This window comes from Myotis nattereri (assembly GCF_964212035.1).
Source record: "Myotis nattereri genome assembly, chromosome: 1".
NCBI lineage: Eukaryota > Metazoa > Chordata > Mammalia > Chiroptera > Vespertilionidae > Myotis > Myotis nattereri.
Genome location: NC_138075.1, coordinates 143,728,008 through 143,747,323, shown reverse-complemented (window position 1 = coordinate 143,747,323; position 19,316 = coordinate 143,728,008). Strand labels below are relative to the sequence as shown.

At 39.0% G+C, this 19,316-nt stretch overlaps 1 protein-coding gene across 1 annotated transcript in view; it reads right to left on the bottom strand.

Moving 5' to 3' along the window:
* The window catches only part of TET2 (tet methylcytosine dioxygenase 2), a gene marked incomplete at its 3' end in the record, with an annotated part of 116,017 nt that overhangs the window by 73,042 nt on the left and 23,659 nt on the right, over positions 1 to 19,316 (bottom strand). The window contains exon 2 of the mRNA XM_081098883.1: positions 5,334 to 5,479. The remainder of the gene's footprint in view (positions 1 to 5,333; positions 5,480 to 19,316) is intronic.

Genomic DNA, 19,316 nt, shown 5'->3' with positions numbered 1-19,316 from the left:
CCAACCTGGTCACCTCTAACTGCCCTCTGCTGCTGGCCAGGTCACCCCCAACTGCCCACTCCCTGCCGGCCTGGTCACCCTTTCCTGCCCCCCTGCCGGTGTGGTCACCCCCAACTGCCCCCCTCTGCTAGCCTGGTCTCCCCTAACTGCCCTCGTCTTTCTGGCCTAATTGCCCCTCATTGCCCCCCCTGCCAGCCTAATCACCCCCGACTACACCTCCACACCAGCCCGGTCGCCCCTAACTGCCCCCCACCCACTGGCCTGGTCACCTCTTACTGACCCACCTGCTGGCCTGGTCACCCCCAACTGCCCCCCTCTACCAGCCTGGTTGCCCCTAACTGCCCTCCTGTCAGCCTGCTTGCCCCCAACTGCCCCCCCTGCTGGCTTGGTCAGCCCTCACGGCCCCCCTGCCAGCCTGGTTACCCCATGCAGCCTGCTTGTTCAGTCGTTTGGTTGTCCCTCACTAACCCCCCTGCCAGCCTGGTCATAGGCAGCCATCTTGTGAGGGCATGGCGGTCAATTTGCATATTACCTCTTTATTATATAGGATGTCACCCCAATAAATTCAATAAATAAAAGACAGCAACATTTGATGTCTTAATTTTAAAATCTAGGTAGTGATTTAAATTTGAGAAAACAGAAACCATTTTTCTTCTGAAAGATAAACAGAAAAAAGTACAATAATAGAAATACTAATCCATCTCCAAACTATTGGAGGGATAGAAAGATGACATTTTGAATCAGGAAACTTCAACAATGACTAGGAAGGAGAATCTAAGTGTATGCAGGTAATGACCCTCTTCCAGTCCTACCAATACTTCCTTGACCCTTTCTAAACAAGTTAGATCTGTTTTGTGAGAGAGGGTAAAAATGTCCACATTTTTAGAAGAACAGCTAAACACAGTGCTAATGGGCACATCCAAACCTCCCAGTTCTCTTCTCCATAAGCAAGTTGGTGAAATACAAATCACTAACCCTTTTCCCTGCAGGTGTGGCCCAGTGGTTGAGTATCAACCTATGAACCAGGAGGTCACAGTTCAATTCCCGGTCAGGGCACATGCCCGGGTCATGGGCTTGATCCCCAGTGGGGGACGTGCAGGAGGCAGCCGATCAATGATTCTCTCCTATCATTGATGTTTCTCTCTCTCCCATCTCTCTCTTTCTCTCTGAAATCAATAAAAATGTATTTTTTTAAAAATCACTAACCCTTTTTACAGCCAGCATGGAGAGTGGTGGGAGAGAGGCTCGCAACATGGAGACCCGAGGCCAGCCCAGGTGTTGCCAACAGCTAATGGCACGATCTTAGGGGAGTCATGGTTCATCTCTGGGTACACTAACTTCCCTATTTCTTTTAGCACTGACACTTAATTGGTCATTTTAATACTTGAAGAGAAACTTTGACTGTTCTCCTATATCTCCCATGTACAATCAGTGATTAAATCCTCATGATTTTTCCTTAAAGGATATCAAAACCATTTTCCTTTTTCAGTATTATTATCATAATCCATGTTCTCAACCCCCTAAATCACTCTAACCACTTCCTCCATCCCCCTGCTCTTCCACACTTGTCAAAATAATATTGTTAAAGACCTGGACCACCTTGTTACTTACTGCTTCAATTATTCCTCAACATTTGTAGCATAGTATGTAATAATCTTAAGCCTGGCCTTGGGGTTTTAAAAAAATTTGGCCTTACCTGCTCTTCCATCTTTTCTTTCACTACTTGCCAACTCTACACAAGATTGCCTGCCTCGGCCCCTCCCCTTTCTCTATGCTTAGTAGACCCCTGCCCTCAAAGCCAACATCCTAATTTCACTTCACCTCATGTAGTTTCTCCTCCACCTGTCTCTACTGGCATATCATCTGTGTGTGTGTGTGTGTGTGTGTGTGTGTGTGTGTGTGTGTGTGTGCTGGTTGTTTCATGGCAGAGAGTGTGAGAGCTATGCGACTGTGATGTCTACAAAAAGTAACTTTAATTAGAACTTTTTCCTTGGCAGTTTCTTTTTTCAGCAATACTGAGGTAAAAATGACAGAGCTGTAAGATACATATACATAATGTACAATATAATAATTTGATATACATGTACATTGTGAAAGAATCCCTCCATGAAGTTATTAAGAAAAATACTCATCACCTCCCACGTTTAAACTCTTCTTATTTGGGGTGAGAACATTTAAGTTCTACTCTCTTAGCAAATTTCAATTATATGACACTGTCATTATAGTCACCAGGTTATATATTAACTCCTCAGACTTTATTCATCTTATAACTAAAAGTTTCTACCCTTTTGCCAAGTATCCACATTCTTTCTGTCCAAGATCAAGGCCATGACCTGCCATGTTTTGTGTGTGAAGTCTCCTCCATTTTAGTCTCTAGACCAGGGGTGGGCAAACTTTTTGACTCGAGGGCCACAATGGGTTCTTAAACTGGACCGGAGGGCCGGAACAAAAGCATGGATGGAGTGTTTGTGTGAACTAATAAAAATTCAAAGTAAACATCATTACATAAAAGGGTATGGTCTTTTTTTTTTTTTAGTTTTATTCATTTCAAACGGGCCGGATCCGGCCCATGGGCTATAGTTTGCCCACGGCTGCTCTAGACCCATGGTCTGCAGACCGTGGCTCACAAGCCACATGCAGCTCTTTGGCCCCTTGAGTGTTGCTCTTCCACAAAATACCACGTGCGGGCGCGCACATACAGTGGGATTGAAACTTCGTAGCCCATGAGCAGAAGCCGGTATTTTGTGGAAGAGCCACACTCAAGGGGCCAAAGAGCTGCATGTGGCTCGCGAGCTGCGGTTTGCCTAGCCGCAGTTTGCTGACCACTGGTCTAGACAAACTGTCGTACCATTCCTTGAACTTCCAAAGTTCTTATGTGTACCACGTGGGTGACTCTTATTGGTGGGATACGATTATGTGGCATAAGCTGCCCCGACTCTGTTTGACTCCCTCTGGAAAATCTCTCACTGTTCCAGGGTGGCTTTGCTCTTCTACCTTCAATGTGCTTTTCCCGTGTAACTTCATGATTGCGTTTGTATTCCTTATACACACTTTCACTAAAAAAATAGTCTTCTCCTGCAGTCTTTCTTGATGACTCCACCTTCAACTACTACCTCAACAAGACCCCAATTTTCTTTTTCTACTATAAATTTTTATGCTTAGCATTTCTTGATGTTTAACATACTGTATACTTTTATTTATTTATCTTGTTTATGTCTGAGTCGCACTCTAGATTCTAAGCTAAACAAGGAGAAAAACTTTGATCTATTTGGCTTATTAATGCATTTTAGTTCCTAAAGAGTGCCTGGTATTTGATAGATACTCAAAAAATACTTTTTAAATAAATTCCCTATTAAAGAACTGAAAGCAGCATTAATAATAGTAGTTAATAATATAAAATTAAGAACTCATTATGTGCCAGGCCATCCACATATTGTCCATATAATATTATATGATCCCATTAGTATTAACTATGACATATTTGTCCAGCAAAACAAGATCTAAAGAGGTTAAATAATTTTCCAAAGGACATACAGCTAATAAATGTTACTAAAAGATAAGCCCTAGGCTTTTTGTCAGTAAAAATAGGTCCTAGACTGAGCTTATTCAACTATAAGAGAATAAAGGCAAAATAAGATGTTTTTTGGACATGAGGGAAGAACTCCTCTCAGAGTTTACTTATAAAATCTTTTTGTTTTTTACGCACATCCAATCGTTAATTTCCTGACCTCATATCTTGTTAGCAATTTGTCTTACACTTTTTCCAAAGCTTCTGCACTTTCTTACCCACCCTTCACCTCCAAGAAGTGGCAATCTTATGACTTCACTAAAGAGATAGAAATTCCATTTTAAAAAACTCTTTCAGTTCTCATGTAAGGTCAAGTACAGAGTGAGAAGTCACAGTCCTCACAGTGAGAGAGGCAAAGCACCCAGTAGGGGAGGAGGGGAAACGCTCAGAACACTGTATTCATAATTGCCTAAGATTTTCCAGCATGAGAGGGGAAAGAGGAAGTCTATTTTCAGCGACAATGATGACTCTAAAAACATTAACATGCAAGGGGGAAATTTTCATTCTGAGAGTTATTACGGTGCTGAGTTCTCTTTCCTTTGCAGAGTGACTTCAATTCCCAGGGCAGAGAGGTAATCTAGGCAGAGGCACTTGCCCCATGTCTCGAAAATGGCAACATCCAGGAATCATGGGAGTTCAACTGAGGACACCCTGGAAAGGATTTCAGCACCAGGTCAGTCTCTCAGAAGGATCAAGTGGCAGAGTGCGTACTTCGCGTCTGGAGTGAGAGCAGAGATTACAGCCACACAGGCTTTTTAGAAGATGTGTTATGTGAATGCATAAACAAAACTTAGGGACACCCACGCTGAACTACCCCCTAAAGGAGTTGCAGAAGGAAAAAGAAAAGCCTCAATCTTCCTTTTCTCTAACTTCTATGTTCTTTCCTTCAAGGCCCCTATGATTTTAACTGGCTTATAGTAAAGACAAAATTATATATGGTAGAATTCATGGTAGTCTTCACCTTAAATATTTTTTTTTGGGGGGGGAGAGGGGGGAAATACACCAATTCCCTACTTCTGTTCATCCATATAAGTGATAATGATCTGATAAATAACCCTTAGGCCAGGACATCCATTAGCGAGTCAGTGGCATTCAGAACAAATTGAACTTCATTAGGATCAACTATAAGAGCATGATATAAAAAGTGTTTGGTGTTTTCCTCTCTGTCAGCACCTCTATTTGAGGTTTTTAGAAAAATCATGTGGAAAATAAAAATCATGTGAAGTATCACATAGGTTTTCCTGAGTTCTATCATTCTATACTTTAGTTCTCCTCTAGTTCTGTGGAGCCAAATTGTCATGAAACCCAGCTGCCTAGGCTCAGTGGGTGCTCACTTTTCAGCCCAGCAAATAACAACTGATGGAATTCTTTTGGTCCTGAACAAGCCTGGGACCAAGTGGCCACAGTGAGGTAATGATGGACAGGAGAGATGCTGTGACAAGTGGTTCTGGGTGTGACATTTCTCCATGCTTATCGTGGTATGTGAATGTTCTTACCTCTCTTTTTAAATTCACAGATATTAAGAATCTGATGAAAAATCTTTTCTCTAGAAACAAACCCCCAAAATGTATATACACAAAACTCAGCACATAATTTTAGGGAATTCATAGGTCTTAAAAATCTAAGCTATGTGTCCAAAGCACAGATAATAAAGGTAGTTGAGAGAGTACTCAGTAACTGAGGGTTGAGGTTGGAAGAGACATTGACCATTACATTGGAAATAAGCTTCTGGCAAACCAAGTACCAACGGTCCCCACTGTCTTACCAGCAGCTCTGTCCCTCACTGCTCCTCCTGGATCATGGCCTGTTGGCTGCTGTTGAGCCCATCTCCTGCTTCCAAGTGCGGTAACTCAACAGGAACAAGGGCAAGTAAACAATCTTGAGAGGGTCTGCTGCTGAATGTGGGCCAGCCTGGGAAAGACACAGAGCGAGTATTTTTAAGTTAGCAAAAAGGAACAAGGCATGCACATCTGGTATGAAAGCTATTACGCAGAGTTTAAATGGTTTAAGATGCCCATAATTGGATATTTCCACTACACCGTTGGCTGTTAAAAAAAAAAGAAAATTAAGGTTGGGGGATATTTCTCGAAGCAGTGACGCTCCCAAATGCACCATAATAACATTGTCTAATATTTGTAGCGCACTTTGCAATGCCCAGAGCATCTCCACCTGCTTTAGTGCTCCTCACATCTTGATTGTGAAAATCAATTAGGCTGCGGGCCCACTGGCTTCTAGTCCTTCATCTGTTTACCAATAGCTCTCAGCCTGGGTTGTAACAGTATCACCTGTGTGTGAAGCAGAGGCCTCTGCTCAGAGATTCTGATTTGTTGGGCTAAAATGAAGCCTTATGCCCCCGGGGATCTTAAGGTGCAGCCAGGATTGAGACTCATTCCTTTAAGCCCTTGTACTTGTTGAGAGGTAGCACTAATTTAACCCATAAGTAGCCAATGTTTATTCCGAACACTATCAAAGCAATGTGCTAAGTGCTACGGAGCAGGTAAAGCAAAACAGCACACATGCCTTAAAAATATAACCCAATAAAATACATTCTTTAAAAATACAACCAAAAGTGCACTGGTCAAAGATACAGTAAAAATCTTGGGTGCTACAAAAGGCGGAGATTACCATCCATGAAGTAAAGGAGAAAGTGGAATGCATGGTTTCAGAAAGTCTTCTTGAGTTCTGAGAGCAGGTGGGATTCAGAGAAAGACAAAGAGGAACAGGAAGAAAACACCTTTCAGGCATTCAGAGCTGTGAGAATCTGTACAGCGAAATGAAAGAGAATAAAAAGCCCATTCTTTAAAGGAACATCCTAAGAATTCGAAGAGGCAGATTTGAGCCAGAACATGAAGAGTATTGTTAAAATGGTTAAAGGAGTTGGGCCATTTTCCCAAATATCTGAAAATACTATCTGGAACAGTATTAGAAGCTGTTGAAGGCTGATGTCCCAATAGGTCTTAATAAATTTACTGGGTTCTTAGTACGTGCCAGCCAGTGCTGGATGCCTTACATATGCTACCTCACTTAACGCAAACAGCCGGTGAAGCAGTAATCGCCCCTATCGTACAGAGTAAGAAGAGAGGTCGCTTGATTTTCTCACACGGAGCTGGAAACGGTGCGCAGAGACTGGGGCATGCTGTTTCCTAACAAATATGGCATCATGTAGGTTTTTAAAAATTGAGATCTAGTTCACATACCATAAATGCATCCTTTTAGAATATACAATGCAGTATTTTTAGTATATTCAAAGAGTTGTGCCATTATTGCCACTAATTCCAAAACAATTCCATCATTTCCCCAAATAAATCAGTACCCATTAGGAACCATTCTATCCTCCTCCAGCTAATTGAATTTTGGTCTCTATGGCTTTACCTATTTTGGATATTTCTAATAAATGCAATCATGTGAAAGTTAGCTCTTTGTATTTGGTTTCTTGTACTTAGCATAATGTTTGCAAGGTTCATCTACATTTTAGTGTGTATTACTACTGCACTTCTTTTTATGGGTAACATTCCACTGTACAGATATATCACACTTTATTCATGATGAATGTTTATTTCCACTTTTTGGCTATTATAAATAATGCTGCTTTGAACATTTACAAGTATTTTTTATTGTGGTAAAATGTATGTAATATAAAATTTACCATCTTAACCACATTTTAAGTGTACAGTTATATGGTATTAAGTATATTCACCATCCATCTCTAGAACTTTTTCATCTTCTCAAACTGAAACTCTGTACCCATTGAACACTAACTTTCCATTTTCCCCTTTCCCAAGCCCCTGACAAACATGATTCTACTATGTACACATCATATAAGCAGAATCTTACAATATTTGTCCGTTATGTGACGGGTTATTTTATTTAGCATAATGTCTTCAATATTCATGTTGTAGCAGGTGTCATAATTTCCTTCCTTTTTTTTTTCTTCTTACCATTTATTTTATGCTAAATTACTCCTGGGCCATACATTTTTGTTTCTTCAGTTTCGTCTAGCATATCGTTTTTGTCTGTGTAATCTTCTATTCTGGCATAGGAACAATCTGCTCTTTTTCAGGAAGGATCCTCAGTGTGGCAGGGAGAGCTCATGTGTGGGTTAAACCACCTGTGAGCTCTGTAAACTCTGAGCTACATCTTAGGCGTTTTGTTCACATGGATGTGCTCAATGGCCAGAAAGTCTACATCTAAACCCTTAAGTCCAGCATGACTCTCTGCATTTTTAAGCATGTGCAGCAAAAATTGAGCACTTTTTGGGCCACCGACGGTGCCCCTAATGTCCACCCCACTGTTTGGTCGACGGGATGGCGTACCTCACTTCTGTAAACTGACATCCTTCGGAAACTTGGTGGCTGTTCGGATATGCATACCCTTGACGGCCTGGGCCGTTTCACAAGTGTTCATGAAGATTTTAACCTTTTGACTTGTATGACTCTGTGGGATTTTCTGGGTCAAGTAAATAGCAAACCATTTTCAGAAGTTACCTCTGGCTGCTTATGGAAAGAGCTCCTTCCTTTTTAAAAAATATTTTTTTATTGATTTCAGAGAGGGGAGGAGAGGGAGAGAGAAATAGAAACATCAATGATGATGAGAGGATCACTGATCGGCCTCTTCCTGCATGTGCCCTGGCCAGGAATAGAACCATGACCTCTTGGTTCATAGGTCACTGCTCAACCACTGAGCTACACTGTCTGGGCAGCTCTTTCCTTTTTAAAGGCTGAATAGTACTCCATTATAGGTATAGATTACATTTTTTTAAAACACTCATTTGTCGATAGACACTTAGGTTACTTCCACCTTTAAGTTATTGTGAATAATGCTGTTTTTAAAAATATATATTTTATTAATTTTTTACAGAGAGGAAGGGAGAGGGATAGAGAGCTAGAAACATTGATGAGAAAGAAACATCAATCAGCTGCCTCCTGCAAACCTCCTACTGGGGATGTGCCCGCAACCAAGGTACATGCCCTTGACCGGAATCGAACCTGGGACCCCTCAGTCCGCAGGCTGATGCTCTATCCACTGAGCCAAACCAGTCACAGCGAATAATGCTGTTTTGAACATGAGAATTCATTATTTATTATAAGTTTTTGTGTGAACATATGTTTTCAATTCTCTTGGGAGTGGAATTTCGAGGAGTGGAATTGCTGGGTCATATGGTAACTCCATGTTTAACCTTTTGAGGAACTGTCAAACTGTTTTTGAAAAGTGGCTGTATTATTTTACATTCCATCAGCCAAGTATGAATGTTCCAATTTTCCCACATCCTCACCAACACTTGTTATTGTCTTTATTATAGTGGGAGCGAAGTAACAGAAGATTATGGTGTTATAAGTTACTACAAGCATGATACTTACTGGCATATTGCAGTAGTTCAAATGTAAAATGGCAAGAGAACAAGAGGGTTCCAGAGGAAATGAAACAAAATGATCAAGCAGGAAAATATTACTGGTTGAGAAGTGGACTTTAGTAACATTCTAGATGTAGGAAGAAAAAACAGACTCAATTATAGTAATAAAGCTTTGAGTTGGTAGCTTGAAAGAATGGTGGCATTAATCAGAGAAACAGATAATTCTAGATAGGAATCTGAAATGACAAAATACATGTTGACATGCTATATTTGAGGAAGCTATATAATCCAAATAAGTAGTTATCAGGCAGGTGAAGCTCAGAAGGTCAGGGTTGGAGACAAGGAAATATGTCTTGCTTTTTGGAAGGATCAAAGAAGCCTTGGTAACACTAGAAAAGGGTCCTTGTATATGCTGAGATCCTAAGGCTGGGTTTAGCAACTTATGGACCAAACATTGAGGAAGGCAGAGTAACAAAACTACACATTTGCCTTCCTGGTTTTTTTTGTTTAAAATGGTAAAACAAAATTTAAATAGTAACAATAGCATGCTTTACGCTCAGAGTTTTATTGGAACTTTAGCTATAAGTCCCTTGAATTGGTATTCGATTTTTACCGATACTTTGGGGCATTCAGGACAGGGGTGCCCTTGGGTCAGGACAGTGTGAGTAGGCTGATTGGCACTGTCCTCAGGGCTGGCATCGGATCGGAAGTCCTAGAGGAATGAGTGTCACTACAAGCAGTTATTGGGTTGGCTGGGAACCAAACTGGCAAACTCTCAAGGAGGGACGTTCCAGTTTTCTATGCCTCCAACAACCCCCTTATAATCAGAGGCCATCTCAACAAATAGAATGTACACCTGTAAGAGATCACAGGCCTCTTGTGAGAACACAGTTCCTCAGTGGTCAACAATCTGGCTTTGTTCAAGTGTGGAATGGCTCCAATACGATAACATTCAGAAATTAATACAGTGATGACTTGTGTGTTTGGGCACCTGTTTTGAAAGAGAAGTTTAGTGATACTATTTATGAGGCTATGGTCAATAATCTCAAAAAAGATGCAAAATACTGGCAGTCAGCTTATACACTGAGTTTTCCCTCGGACCCAATATACTGAGATTATAGAAGAAACAAACAAACACACTGAGAATGCAAAGCAGAATAAATATGAGGGTAACTGTTGCTAAGACAGGTTCAGACAAGAGCCCGAGAGAGAACGAGAGAGGTTGAGAGACATCTAAGAATGGAAGCCTATGAGTTCATTTAAATGTTCTTACTCCCACACACGTCTGCATTTTTAATTAAACAAAATAAACCTCATTGTCAAAGTTGCACTCTTACTAAGGGTATGTGGTTCCAAGACCGATTTTTCTTTGTTTCCCCTACATTGAAACCTATTCTGGTATATTTTATCTTCATCGATTGTTCACTGTGTTTTAAAAGGGTAATAGGTACTTTCTACAACATTTTTCAGAATGTAGGCGAACAATAACAAAAACAGCTAAGATTTATTGAATGTCTTAGTCACTTAATCCTCAAAATTCTATCAGTCATGGCCCTCAGCACACACTCTGCAGGTGGCAGGCCCTGGTGCCTGTGCTCCACACCATGCCTCACAGCCGCCACCCGCTGAGAGTCAATGAAGAAAACATCTCATTTTGGCTAAAGGTAGTTATCCTACATTTCAAACCCTGGAAATGGATACTTTCTCTCAAAAAGCAAACACAACTTTTCTCTACAAACCAGCTGCTCCACCTGTGAGCATGTGTGTATCAATGTGAGCTATGCACCACGTGTAGAAATCTTTCTTTGGGCTTTCAATACATTGTCCTTTCAACAGCTGGATCCATCCATGATCAGAAGTCATTAACTTCCTGACAAACAGGGGACTGTTATCCTGTGGGATCAAGTCCTTCCTTTCCTGTCTTTTGCTGTTGTTAGTCCTCACCCGAGGATAGAGGATATTTTTTCCATTGATTTTTAGAGAAAGTGGAAGGAAGAGAGAGTGGGAGGCAGGGAGGGAGGGAGGGAGAGAGAAACATCGATGTGAGGGAGAGATGTAGATTGGTTTCCTCCCACACACAACCCAGGTACATGTCCTCGACTGGGAATCGAACCCAAGACCCTTTGATGCGCAGGCTGACGCTCTAACCACTGTGCAGCACCAGCCAGGGCTCCCCAGTCTCTTCAGAACTTCTAAGTAATAGATGTTTCTTTCTGTTGTAATGCTGCCTTGGCTGCTTCCCAGTTCAATGTGACCCTCCTCCAGGTCCAAGTGGGGTCAGACTGGAGTTCACTGAATAGCAGGTTACTGACCTCAGCGGAATACGCCCACAAAATGGTTTTCTTCCCCTTTCTCCCTCTCTCCTCACTCTCTCTTATACACACCCACACACATACAGACCCACACTCTCTTTCTGTAAATAAATGGTCCCACCTGTATGGTGCCCAATAGGAAGTGCTATTTCAGAATGTCCGTTACTTGGCAGCAATGGCTGTTCTATTAGTGCTTTCTGAAAACAATCCCTCCCGTAGTCAAAGCTCTAAGAAACTATAGGAGGCCCTCTTGGACATTTACTCCCTACACTTGCTAACACATTTTTCCTCAGAGTCACCAGTAAGCATTTGCAGAACAAGTTCCACCAAGACAGTGGTCAGCAAACTGCGGCTCGCCAGCCACATGCGGCTCTTTGGCCCCTTGAGTGTGGCTCTTCCTAAGCCTTAGGGGTACCCTAATTAAGTTAATAACAATGTGCCTACCTATATAGTTTAAGTTTACAAATTTTGGCTCTCAAAAGAAATTTCAATCGCTGTACTGTTCATATTTGGCTCTGTTGACTAATGAGTTTGCTGACCACTGCACTAAGATAAAAACAGATATACACCAAACAAGATTGTTTCTAACCAACAGCCTTTATAGCAGCGGTTCTCAACCTGTGGGTTGCGACCCCTTTGGGGGGTTGAATGACCCTTTTCACAGGGGTCGCCTAAATACATCCTGCATATCAGATATTTACATTACGATTCATAACAGTAGCAAAATTACAGTGATGAAGTAGCAACAAAAATAATTTTATGGTTGGGGGTCACTACAACATGAGGAACTGTATTAAAGGGTTGCGGCATTAGGAAGGTTGAGAACCACTGCTTTATAGAATTAAAATCGTCAATCAAAGCTGAAATATTAGGCAGCAGTTATAAGCTGTTTCATATAGTATTTCCATTGCACAAAGAAATTATTTAAGAACCAAACAGAAATGGAGAGGTACAGGTATGAATTCACTTGGCATTGTTTATAGATGATCAGATCAACTTCTCTATCTTCCAGAAACAAATAAAAAAAGGGGATGGGGGGGAAAAGAAAACATATATTTTTTAAAAAACCAAGATGGAAAACCCACATTAGATGAAAACATGGAGTAAAAAACAAGCAGAAAAAGCATATATAAATTCTTGCATCTGGAACACAAATTTCTATGACACTCTTACACTTGCTAATACTTGACCTCTTTGGTCAGAGACCTGGCTATTATAAACCAACTAGAGGCCCAATGCACAAAATTCGTGCAAGAGTAGGCCTTCCTTTCCCCAGCTGCCGGCACTGGCTTCCCTCTGGCACCTGGAACCTGGGCTTCCCTCGCAGCCCCGGTTTCATCCGGAAGGTTGTCCGGAAGGACATACGGTCTAATTAGAGTATTATTATTATAGATGGAGATGTGCCCAGTATCTTAAACCTGAAAAGCCAATACAGGGTATGATTTAATTTTCATTAACTAAAACAGGAAACAATCCTCTAAAACAGAATTGCCATTCCCAACACCCAAGTATTTTGGGGATCTCCTCTAGAAATTAGATGTAATAAAGGAAGAAAGGGATAAGGAAAAGTGTGTATTCATTTTAATGGTTTGTCTGTCATTTCCTATTTCTCCAATACAAGGAATATTAGGTATTGGTGATTGTATTTATATGGCTGACTGCAGGACACAAATTCTACTGGGAGCTAAGCTTTTAGCTGAATCTCAGAAGAAACTTCTCCCATAACTTTCATAAGCAAACTAAGGAAGGAGGCAGGCAAAAGAGGAAAAGTGTAAATCCATCTCAGGTTCTAATTCTGACACTGATACTCCATAACTTCATGACCTGAGCCAATCACTTAAGGAAACTAAAGACTGCAGATGCCTATAAAGAGTTGAATTATAGTATCTCTGTTCCAAACCAGACTTAGGGCTTTATCATTCTATGACTTAGATAGCTCATTAAATGCAAATGAAAAAAATACATATGTAAAAGAGGAGGTATTGCACAAATGAATAAGATAGAAACATGAGCAAAATTATATTGGTAGAATTACACCTATTTAAATACACTTAAATAATATTAAAACTTTATAATGAATTATCCTTAAATTGTAGTATGTAACTGCAACGATAGTCACAATGCCCATTATTTATTCCAAAGAATTTTTATAATGTATATTCTACTCTTTTAGATACAGTGATTTTATCAGTGATGTAATGGGATTTTTCAGAGTAATGAGGTCACTACCATGGTTCATTTAGACTGAATTGCTAATTGCATCCATTTATAACAGTAATAGATTGAGGGGTCGATAACCTGGCAGACTGTAACTGCTTTAAAAAAAACAAAAACGCTTCAAACCTATAACATTAACTGAGATATTTAAAAATTAGTTCATTTTCCCTACTCTTGAATTCTGTCTTCTCATTTCTTTAAGAGAGATGGGAAGTAAAGGATACATTTTTAAATTATTCACTAGCCCAGAGACTATCTTTATGCAAAGATGCTGTAAAGTCACATGAGCTACATCAGTGAAGGTATAAAGCCATTACATTAATAACATCAATATAAACATCAAAGGATCAATGAGAAAAATTCTAAAGCTTGATGAGATGGCAAACATTATAGAACAGAACATTTTAGACTATATATAAAACTTCCAGCATTTGATTTATGATGATTTTTAAAAAGTAAAATTACTGCCCAACTGGTGTGGCTCAGTAATTGAGTGTCAACCTCTGAACCAGGAGGTCATGGTTCAATTCCCGGTCAAGGCACATGCCCAGGTTGTGCCCAGGGCTTGATCCCCAGTGTGGGACGTGCAGGAGGCAGCTGATCAATGATTCTCTCTCATCATTGATGTTTCTATCTCTCTCTCCCTCTTCCCCCCTCTCGAAAATCAATAAAAATATTTATTTTAAAAAAGCAACATTACTTCAGTTATAATACTGTACTCTAAACATTTTGTACTCTAAAAATTTAAACAAGGAAAAGTCATCAAATCTTATTTCCAATAAAAAGGCAAAGGAGAGAGGAAAACTCCACAAATTTCCCCAAAGATTCTAATTTTATCTTGCTCCTTAAAATGGAGTATTATATTCAAAAGATTTCAGAACACATAAAGAAACTCCAGTGTTGATTATCTGGATTGTTAAAATAAATTATGCAATTGGCAAAATCAAGAAATTAAAATGACAAACTACTTGTATCATAAGATATTCTTAAAAACAGTTTATCCCTGGCTGGGTGGCTCAGTTGGTTGGCGTGTCATTCCTTACACCAAAAGGTTACGGGTTCGATCCCCAGTCAGGGCATGTATGGGAGGCAATCGATTGATGTTTCTCTACCACATTGATGTTCTGTCTCTCTCCTCCCCTTCCTCTTTCTCTAAAAATCAATGAAGCCAAGTCCTCAAGTGAGGATTAAAAAAAAAGTTTATTAAACATCAAGTTAAGACAAATACTGATTCTCTTTCCATACACATGAATGACAATCAAAATATTAACAGCTGGGCATGTAAAAAACATGGGTGATAGTGCTGCAGGAGGGTCCTCGAGGCCACCTACAAGCCGAGATTATTATAGTTGTGGGGAGGTTCAGGGAGTCATGAGGAGAGAGCCACAGGGGCTTAGACAGCAAAATTCTCCGGCTACCTTGGCCATGTTTCAGTAACCCTCAGCACAGCCACATTCATGTACACCTGCTGCATAGCAGTGCTGGCTGTTCATATGATTCTTATAAGGGATAGAAAAAGGCATTAAGCAAATGTTAAAAGTCTTTGCAAATCTACCACTTGTTATTGGAGAAAATGTAACTATTAACGTTGGCAATAGCTAGAAAGTAACATCATAGGGAAATTTGATGGAAGGAATGAAAAATTAAAAATGAAAGTTTTTTTTAATTTTTCAAAATTAACTGTGAAAATTATATAGAATATTTTATGGCAATTTTACAACTATTTAAAAATATAAATATGAGATTAGACCTTTAAGTGATGACCAGGATGGCAGAACTGAAATATATTTTTCCCTAAATAAAGAAGACATTTAGTATAAAAAATTGTAAATTCAATCACACTTATAAATGAGAAATCCATGTAAATATTTTAATAGCAAAATGTTGGCATATTTTTCATAAAAGTATCATTTTCATTTAAACTGGATTTTCATATATTAAATTTCCTGGAGATGCTTATAACTATTGCTACTTAAAAATGATTTCTTATGAACAAGCATATCATAAGGATGAAGAAATGGCAGCATAATTAAAAAATGCTTGATGCCACATTAGAGGTTGTCTATATAGAACTGCACATTTTTGAAAAATGTTTTAAATCATTTTTTATTTACTAGATCTTCTAGATGAAATATACAGATCTAAAGCGGACAGGAATTTGTTGTTGTTGTCCTCTTGTTGAAAGGAATTAAAGTTACCTAGCAACCTCTGTGTTGTAGAAACCAAAATAAGAGTTGGTTGTCTACCACCAGTTCCTCTAATATAGAGGTGTACAAGCAAGTAGAAAAAACAATTATTGCAACGGTGTTTTGACACACATTTTTCATGACATGACAAAGTAAAAATTATCAAGAAATTCCCAGGAAAAAGAAAGCCTCTATAAGCATATTAATTGTAACCACATTGAGAGTTTACAAATCACTCAGACAGAAACATACACACTCCAAAAAAGAAAATAACAAAAGACTTGACCAAAGAATATATAGAGGAGGGTTGATAATAGAAGCATTTTAAAGGTCTTCAAAATATTCTAAACAAAAATATAAAAGAGCATTATAATAGTAATAATAGTAATTTATAGAACCAGTGACTCTATTTTTAAGCTTACTTTTATCAAGGCAAACAAGGGTATAAAAATTTGAGTTATAAAGAATTATAACAGGACAATACCAATCAGAATGCGAAATATAGTTTCTGATAGTGGTACATAAGGAATATTGGTATTTCAGAAAATTTCCTTTGTGTCATATTTCAGAGTGCAAAAAATAAGCTCTGAGATAACGATAACTTTGCTCCCTAGTAAAACACAATATATTTTAATACAAAAGAGCTCAATCATTATGGAACATGTGTGCATACATCTTATACGTATGCAAATATGACAGCAGAAAAGAGCAGGCATGTGAGAATTGGTATTTTCCTCTATGCACTAATGACTGGGGTTTTGAAACGTGGGCAGTGTTTTTAAGATAGTGAAATAATAAAATCACAATTTTAAAGTCATCAATGAGCAATGTGGAGTTTGGGAATAAAGGAGCCACTGGCTCTGCCTTTAGAAAACGATGTCTAGGAAAAGCCCTTTATGCCAGGTTCACTTGGGTTCACAGGCCTCGGAAATCAATGTTAAACATCTTGATCCTTCATGGACTCGGAATAGGTAAGAAGCTAAATGAAACTGGAACATCTAACTCCTTATATTTGAGAATGTAAAAGTGTCATTTCTAAGAAAGATCAATTGTCAGCTGACCAGAAAGGAATACCTGCTCTAACCTCCAACACTGAACCAGAAAAAGCAGAGAACAGAAACAAACGATCAACCATCAATAGATGCACGTTATTTCAGCTCAGTAGCCGTGAAAAGCCAGGTACTTTGCATGCCAGAACAACCTCTTTCCTTCTGAGAAAAAAAAAAAAGAGTAAATGAAAGAACCTAATAGTGAGATAAACTTCATCAGGTCCCGCTAGGAATGCAGCTGCTTTAGAGAACCTCACTGTAGGCAGCCTTCTCGTGCGATGCCAATCTCCCCTCCAAGTACCTGCCAGGTCAGTGTCTCCAGGTCATCTCGAGCCACAAATGACGTCTGCTTTATCAGAGAGCATATCAGAGGTGATGTAAATCATCAAAGTGCAATGACTAGTTAAAAATAAGTTCCTACTGAAAGCAGTCATTTATTAAATAAAGAGAATATATAGTCCCCATTTTTTGAGCAGTAATGAAGGGGGAAATCCTCACATAAAACCAAACAAGACTTTCATCTTCAACACTCTGGGAAAAGGCATGGTGTCTGTGGGTAGATGAAAGGTTTACAGCCTTTGAAGTACCATAGGCACTGAATAAAGCCAACTGAATTGTGCTCGTTAACACTGACTCTCTTCCGAGTATACCCTATCCCCTCCTCCACTTGCCTTTCTATGAATGATAGTTCATTGCAAATAAAGTTATGGACCAATTAAGGAGATTAGGTTATTTTCCTTAACCTCAGATTGGAAAACTGAGAGTAAAAAGAGAACTTGAATTGAAACATTATAGCTACCCATAAGAAAGAGAAGACATACTTTTATAGCCTTATTTTCTTTTAATAAGTTTAAGGTTTTTCAGGTTGTTTTACTTTTTTAAATTAATAAACTTTGTTTTTGAGAACAAATTTAGGTTCACCGTACAATTTAGCAAAGTATAGAGAGTAGTCATATACTTCCGTCCACACACATGCACAGCCTCCCCTACTATCAACATTCCTGATCACAGTGGTGCATTTGTTACAGCTGATGAACCTACCCTGACACATCATTATCTCCCAAAGTCTACATTAGGGGTCGCTTTAGGTGCTATACATGAGTTCTGACAGATGTAAAATGGCATGTATATTATCAAAGAGTTTCACTGCCCTAAATATCCTGTACTCCTATTCACCCCTTCCTACCCTTAAATTCCTGGAAACCATTAACCTTTTTGCTGTCTCTGTAGTTTCACCTTTTCCAGAATGTCATGCAATTGGAATCAAGCTGTATGTGGCTTTTAAAGAATGGCTTATTTCACTTAGCAATATGCATGTAAGGTTCCTCCATGTATTTTCATGGCTTGGGAGCTTATTTTGTTTTAATGCTGAATAATAGTCCATTATCTGAATACCAGTTTATTTACTCATTCACCAACTGAAGGGCATCTTGATTGTTACCAAGTTTTATCAATTTTAAAGAAAGCTGCCATACACATCCATGTGCAGGTTTTTGTCTAGACATCACTTTTCAGTTCCCTTGTGTAACTACTAAGGAGCATAATGGCTAGATTGCATAGTTAGAGTAAGTTTAATTTTGTAAGAAAATGCCAAACTTTCTTCCAAAGAGGCTGTATGACTTTCCCATCCCGAAAAGCAATGAAGAGTTTGTTGTTCCAAATCCTCACTATCATTTGGTGTTCCCAGTGTTTGGATTTTGACCATTCTAATTGTTGTGTAATGGAATCTTATTGTTGTTCTAATTTGCAGTTTCCAAATGACATATGATGTTGAGCATCTTTTGATAGGCCTGGTTGTCATCTGTACATTTCCTTTGGTGGGATGTCTGTTCAAGTCTTTTGCTCATGTTTAAAATCAGGTTATTCATTTATCTTATTGTTTTAAGAGTTTGAAGAGTTCTTTGTATATTTTCAATATTACTGCATGTGGATGACCAATTGTTTCAGCACCAGTTGTTGAAATGATTGTCTTTGTTCCTAGTCTGCCTTAGTCAAACAAAGTTCAGTCAACCAAATTATGTGGGTCTGCTTCCGGGTTCTCTATTCTCTCCCATTGATTTGCCTATCCTTTTACTAATGTCATACTGTATTGACTGTTGTAGCTTTATAGTAAGACTTGAAATCAGGTTGTGCCAGCCCTCCACCTTCTTCTCTTTCAATACTGTATTTGAATATTTGTGTTTTCTGCTTCTACACTTAAAATTCAGAATTCATTTATTGACATCACAAAATAACTTTCTGGGATTTTGACTGAAATTGTTTGGATCTATAAATGAAGTTGTGAAGAACTAACATCTTGAGACAAAGCTAAGTCCACCTATCCATGAACATGGACTGTCACTCCACTTTAGTTCTTTTTTGATATCTTTCATTAGAGTTTTTCATTTCCCTCATATAGAGTTTATCCTTTATTTTTTTTTTTTTGGATATATGCCTACGTATCTCATTTTGGGAGATACTAATGTAAATTGTAATGTGTTTTCAATTTCAAATTCTATTTGTTCATTGCTGGTACATAGAAAAGTAATTGATTTTTATATATTAACCTTATACCCTGCAACTTGCTATAACTGCTTATTAGTTGCTGGAGTATTTTTGTTGATTACTTTAGATTTTCTACATAGATCATGCCAT